Consider the following 7,294-nt stretch of genomic DNA (forward strand, 5'->3'; position numbering starts at 1 on the left):
ATTTAAAAATCAAAAAAACAAACAAAACCTTTGCTGCAAAACTCAAGCCTATGAAAACCCCCACCTATTGAGCTTTTAGGCTGAAAAGGAGGGAACTTCTCCCTGCCATTGAGTTTGTCAGCATTCACTAAAACAAGAGCAAGCTCAAGAAAAGTCTTCTCATTGCATTTCTGCCCCAGTACCAAGACCTGCTGAAAACCTTATGAACAGAAATAAGTAAACTACAGTTTACTTCTGGAACCATGCTACCCCAAGCCAAAGAGTTCTGACAGCAAGGTTTTATCCTCTTTAAACTTAAGAGAAAACTCCTCAAGATTCACAACCTAATTCCCCGATCCATGTTTTTTGGAATCAGAGAAGCATTCTAAATGTTTGACTGATTTCTCTGAAATTTTCAGCTATCAACCGTCTCTAAGAAAGAAGCTCTCGGTAAACGGTACTGTTAGCAACCAAGAAAAGATAAAAGTGGCTACAGGCTCTCTGCCCACTGAAATAATCAGTTCAGTTGGCCTCTCTGGAGCAGAACGTTACCGCCCTGCCCCCCAAAATGGGTACTGCTCCATCAAATCGAGGGAATTTCAGGCATTTATAGCATTTACTATACCCAGACACCCTCAGATCAGCCTTACAGGTTTAATATATCTTGCAGTATGCAAAACCACGGGTATCCCACCCTGAAAGAGGTGTGAATATCATCTTATCTCCCTTCCCTTTCCTCATTCATTAGGACTGGTTTATTTTTTAAATAAAAGGTTTAGATCCTTAGAAAATTCCCTTGAGATTATCTACCGACCGGTTGTAACTGTGATGGTCTCATTCACAGAAATGGTCAGGTTTGGGTTTATTCTGGTTTATTCTGCATAGTCATTCCAGTGCTACATTGTAAACCTGAAAAATTACTGGAGTCAATGGGAAATTTGCACATGGCATCGACATTTCTGCAAGCCAGCTCCCTGGATGCGAATATACTTCTCCCACCCATTCAAATTTGCTGCTCCTCAGTGTCACTGAATCTTTTTGAAGCACAGAGGAAGAGCAATCTTTCCCACCCCCAAAGAAATGATCCAATCCCCCCACATGCGTTATCAAGCATATGTATACCATATTCAGGGGGTTCTCTGATGTACTTATAAAAACCACACAAAAAGTCCCCTGTGAAGCCTACTGCCTAATAAGAAACCTTCTGCAAAAACCTCATTGAAACGTGTTTTGCTGGAAGTTAAGCAGCCTTCCTATCCTGCCCACAGCAGAGTTAGAGGAGAACTGATTCAGCCCTCTTACCTTTCATTCATTGGAAGACTGTCCTTAGCAAACCCTACGCTTCATCTTTGATTTCTGGATTAAATAAATCCAGTTCCTTCAGCTTCCTCCCTAGGTCCCGAGTTTTAGACCTCCGGTAGTTCTTGCTCTCCTTTGGTCTCCAGTGTGTTCTTCGCTTCCTTAGTGCTCAAAGCTGGGAGCACCAATGCCTACCAGAGTGGCATGACTAATTACCCTGTCTCTCACGTGACTTTCCTGCTAATACATGCCAGAATAAAATTAGTCTTTTTTTACAAAGCACCAACTGTTGAATCATATTCAGCCTGTGGTCCACTAAAACCTCCACATCCTTCTCTGCTATGCCACTACTGAGCTATTTCCCACCCCTTATTTATAAACCCACTCTGGTTTTCCTTGCTGTCGGAACAGTTGTCTAGGAGAACCTGACAGACCTTTTCCAGACTTGCAGGAAGAAACATACCAACAGTAAATGATAATTCAACTGCACTAGCTCCTGGAGAGACAGAAAAGACGAGTGAGCCCTGATAGTTCCCCGAGAAGCCTCCTTGTTGGTTCTCCAGCAGCATCTGAGCAAGGATACCATTTGTAACTGCTCCAGAAATTAACCCATGAGTCCCTCACGTGTCACGACTACATGCATGTTATTTTTCTGATCAATGACCATTTGCGGGGCTGCACAAAAGACATTTCCAGCAATCTCCAATTCCTGCTGTGTTAGCAGTTTAGTTTTCAGGCTGCAGGTAGCAGGCAGCACTGAGTAGAGCCAGATGTCACGTAACTGGGACCAAATCACCACATCCTTCTGCTCTTCCACCCAATGCCCAGCTTCGCCACTGCTTCATGACGCACTCCACCCAATTCCAGATTTTAACTTACAGCAATAGAGTGCAAAAGACACATGCTCAATGAAGGTTAAGCTGAACACCTTGAGCGCTGCTTGGAGCTTGGTAAGACTGAAACCCATGGAAAGTGCTGTTATCTGCATTTTACAGAAGGGCTTAAGAGAAACGAACCCTGATTTAGCCCCTTAACTCCAGGCACCTGCTTGAAGTTCTTCAATTAGAAGCCTAAAGAGAAGAGTGGATCTCCTCCCACGCGTGCTGCACTGCTCCACATACACATAGATGTACCCAGCTGCGTGCTGTGGGGTACAGCAGAGACTCGTGCAAGCTGCTGCAGTGATGCCTGCTCAGCTGGCACTGACACCTTCCAGCCGTGCTGTATCCCAGACGGACACCCTGGTAAGTCCATCATCTTTCCTCATCGGTGCGTGATGCCCATGCCCCATGCTGCACAGCCTCCACCTCCTCCCCTCTTTCCCTGCCCACTGATGCACTGTGCCTTCCCCTGTGCTGGCTCCATTTAAACAACGCACTTGCAAGACCTACTGGGTTTTCTGTTGCCTTGAAATCGGACAGTAACAAGACTGGGGCTTCTGTTTTCAGCAACATCAGAAGTGTTTGTATTGAGATATTAGCTGAACCGCTTTCAGAGTTACGCAGCATGCTCACCGATGGGGTGAAAAAGCCTATTTATTCATTTTACCTTAAAACACCATTGACATAAGATCCCACAACTGACTATGTATGGTCTACAAACATCCTGGCAGATACCCCAAGAGCTACTCTCAATCAACGATCCAAAACCAGGATTAAGTTTGTCCCATGGGATCCTTATGGAGGATGTAAACAAACAAGCCTTGCCAGCTAGTAAATTATTACTGTGAACATCCGGAACACTCTTATTTGACCTATGGACATTTTCATAAATTCTCTGAGGGTGAATTCCCTGTAGTACCAAGGAAGAAAATAAGAAACAGACTTCTTTTTTGACCCCATTCCTCATAAATGCTATCCACGATCCGAGATGGCCCTTGCTGAATCCTGGCTTGGTAAGACACAGCGGACTATTATTTGATCCCTGTGGGGATAGACGAGGCCTCCAAAGAAATTCCCTCGGAGGAGTGAGTAAGGACATCCCTCAGCGAAGATATGAAGGGGATAAAAACTGCAGAGGAACAGAGATTGACTGATGGTGTGGGAACAGGAATGCAAAACCAGCAAGGGGAGCACGTATGCTCATAGAGGGGAAAACTGACAAACCTGGGAATAAATTCCTCTAGCCCTGCTTGCTCGTTGATGTGCGTAGGTATTCTCCACGCTGAACTCTGTATGTTGTTGCTCACAGCCATTCAGCTCAGAAGCCACTGAAACTTGAACGATATTCCTTTAAGGGAACAGGAATGGAGTGTCCTTGTCCTATTCGATCTTGGCTTTGTTGGGGAAGCTTACAAAATGCACAGTACCAGAGAAATATGAACACGGGACTATCATCACATAAGTGTCTTCACTTTTTCTTCAGTACAAGGCAAGAGAGAATATCAGGTCTCTACCAGTGCGCTGTGTTGATATACAACAAACTGGGTCTGGATAAGAAAACTAGCAGGCACGTACCTATCAATAATAAGCTTTTACTACCACTTCCTTCAAAAATACCACTGGTAGCTGGAACTCGGTCAGAAATTATTTTTACTTGCTGTGAGATCAAGATAGGAACAGCAAGTCTTATCAATAAATAAATAAGAATGTCAAGTCCACAATAATTTCTAAATATTACATTGTAAAAAAAGATCCCAGATCTCTATATCACTTTAAGCTGCGTTACCTTCATCATATAAAAAAATGGTTTTGATCAAATTTTAAGACATACCATCTCATGCAATAATGGAAAACAGATTTCATTGCATATTTTCTCCTGGATTACTTAAATTACTTTCAGAATCTCAGAAGCCATTCCAAGCTCAAAGTTTTGCTTTACGTACCTTTATTTTTAAATTTTATTTATTATTTCAACTATCCCTGGCCAAATTCATCCCTGATCTCAGTCCATTGGCTACAGTTGTCTAAGATGGAGGATGGACTTGGCGCCTGCAAGACCAACAACGGGGAAGGCTCTAACACAGTAACATACAATACTGAAGGCAGAAAAACTATTGGAGTCAGTTTCAAGCTAAAAATAGCAAATTCAAATTAAAATCTCCCAAGCCAGATTCTCATGCTCAAAACCATTAATTTTAAAAGCTGAGACCACTCAGGGCCTCCTCCCAGGAGGTACTGAGTGACCCTTAACTCCAATGAAAGCTACTGAGAGATGAAAGAACTCTGAAGCTCACAGGATTGGGCCCTTCCAGTGGATTCCAGTAAATGCCAATTGGAATTTACTCAACAGTTTTCAGGACCAAGTTCCTAGACCAAGAAATCACTACTGTCCCAGCAGAGGTGACAAGATATACAGATGTTTTGGCTGCTGACTTCTGACATCCACACACAGGACAGAGGAATCCCCATGTCTTCCTATTATGAGCTGCTGCCTCTTTGCCAGTTCACAAATTTTTAAGGGGGAATAAACAGTTTTTCAGGTAATAATATTCTTCTGGCAGTGTTTTTGCTCTGTCACAAGGTGAGGTGCATAAACAGCAGTCACTTCAGATATAACACTGAATATAAAATTCTTACCTTCTCCTGCTCCAACACAATCACATGATCCTGGCTTCCTTTTGCATTTTCATTGCCCAACATCCATCTCTATGGATTATCCCAGGAAAAGCAAGTTCTGTATTACTCAGCTGGAAGGAAAAATGGAAAGGAGTTATTAAAGACACTGGACTCACTTCATCAAATGACAAAGAACAAACCTGAGTTGTTGTAAGGTAATAACAGAGAATGAGAGACGGCTTTGTAGGCTCTGCAAAGCAGAGCTCAGTGCTAACCAGTGGATGAATTGCCATGTTGCAAAAAAAAAAAAACGTCCTGAAAGCTGACACCTGAAAGGCAGTCTCGGCAGGGACTCCAAAGAGGGTGACTTTGCACGAGACCAGGTTGCCAGTGACACGGAGGCACAAAAAGTGCTACTTGACAACCAAACATCTTTATTCAACAGAGTTATCAGCTGCGGGTCTCGCTAGCTGTCTCGATTTTATGCCAGATTTTGCAATGTTGTAGGGAAGAGCTTGGAAAAATGACCGGAGGGTGCCCTGGGGACTCAAAAATTAGAAAACAAATAAATCAAACTGTAAATATGTTTTTAATCTAATGATTCTTGCACACCCATGATTGCCGAAGAGTTGATATTCTAGAGCAATCAGTACTGGCCATGCTGCAGAATGATGACAGAGATACAGATCTTGCCCAGTATGAAGATGAAGGATTTTCACAGTCTCCTGCAGAAATGTAGTAAGAGCCAATGTTCATTACACTTTTCATCCGCACGGAAAAGCAGAGCGAAGAACTTTTCGTTCTACTCCTGGTCGGTTTCACACATTGGTCACTGGAATGAGGATGCTCTGGGGCAAGATTTAAGCGAACATTCACGCATTGCTTCAGGAGCAGTTTCAGAGGATTGGCTCCATCGCCCGGTGCTGCTCTCATCGCACTATGAGGATGCCCAATTTCACCACCTGAAAATCCCCAGCCACCAACCCGCGGCCTTGTGCTGCCCTCTCACGGGCTGCAAACAGCAGAGCAGCAACACCTCTGCTTGCCGAGACCCAGCAGCCGAGAAGCAATAAATAGCACGGAGGGTTTGGAGTGTCCCTGTCATCGTCAGCTGGATTTATGGCATGCTGCAGTGCCTGCACAACCACAGCCAGTGCTCTAGCAGCTCTGCCCCGTGCCTGGCTTTCCATAAGAGGGTACAGGGCTCACAAAGCAAAGCTCCCGTGACCAGAACTGGGTCAGAAATACCAACCAGCTCACAGGCACGCAGCCCTCGGTGCTCCGCGTCCACGCGTCTCTGCTCCATCATAACTAGTGGTCTCATTTGCGCCAGGAACTGCCACCCTTGCTGTCGAAGGCCTGGGGGAGTAAAGAGGACAAGAGGGAGGATTGCACCGTGCCCAATCCAACCCCACGCGCTGGGCTGACGACCCCAGAGACTGAATCTTCTGCCTGCCCAGCGAAGAGGCAGTGATCTAAGCTCAGAGCCGGGGGCAGCCCCGGTTTGGCTGGGATTCGGAGCACGGCTTCTGCCCTGGTGGGTGGAGAGGAGCAGGGATTATGGCCTCTCACAAACTTCCTCAGCACAGTAAACCACACTGAGCCCTTGGCCTTCGGCCGACATTGCCAACAAGTGTCCGACTTTGTAACCACGTGCCAGCACCGACAGCAGCGGTCTGAGTCGCACATTCACAACAGAGAGCTGAAAAACTTCCACGCAGCTTATTTCAGCACCTCCAACTCTTTTTGCGAGAAAGCCTTGGAAGAGATGACCAAAGTGCTTTTAAAACACCACGATGGTAGGAATGCTGTCCCTTTGCTACACCAAATTATTTGGCATACACAATGAGTTTCCACAATGCTTATGCAGAGCACAGCACAGGCCTGTGTACTACTATATGAAGTAATTAATTCTTTTCTTCATTTAAAAGCCTCATGTTTTTTTTAAGGCAATCCCGTGATGCGTGGGGGCCTGGGTTGTCAGCTTGGAGTGCTAAAATGAATTCAACTCCCATATCAGACTTGGAAAACAGAAGGATCTTTTAATTAGGAAATCTGGGGTTTGTTGTATTTGTGTTCTCACACCTGAAACTTCCGAGTATGCAACAGGCCTCATTTTCTTGCCCCATGAAAGGGGCTGGAAACTCACCGGCCCTTTTCAGAAAGGGACGAGATCCTCGGGCATGAAGTGACTCCAGAACAGAAGTGTTAATGGAGACCCCAGCGCTGGCCCCCTGCCCCGCTCCAGGCCAGGTGGGCAGCCAGCCCGGCGGCTTTTCCATCCCCTTTGAGACACAGCCCTTCTCCTGGGGCGGCCATCTCCCCCCGCCCTGCCTCACGATCCCCCTTCCCTGCTGCTCCTGCCCCGAGGGACTCTCCCGTCCCCAACCCCAGTCCCCGCACGGCCTCACCCAGGCTTGACCTCCCTTCTTAGCCCGGCTTGCCTCATCCATCCATCCATCCACCCACCTCCCCATCGCCCCTCAGCCCCTTCCTCCTCCTCCTCCTCCCAGTCTCCA

Source organism: Platalea leucorodia (assembly GCF_965183815.1).
Source record: "Platalea leucorodia genome assembly, chromosome: 18".
NCBI classification, from domain to species: Eukaryota; Metazoa; Chordata; class Aves; order Pelecaniformes; family Threskiornithidae; genus Platalea; species Platalea leucorodia.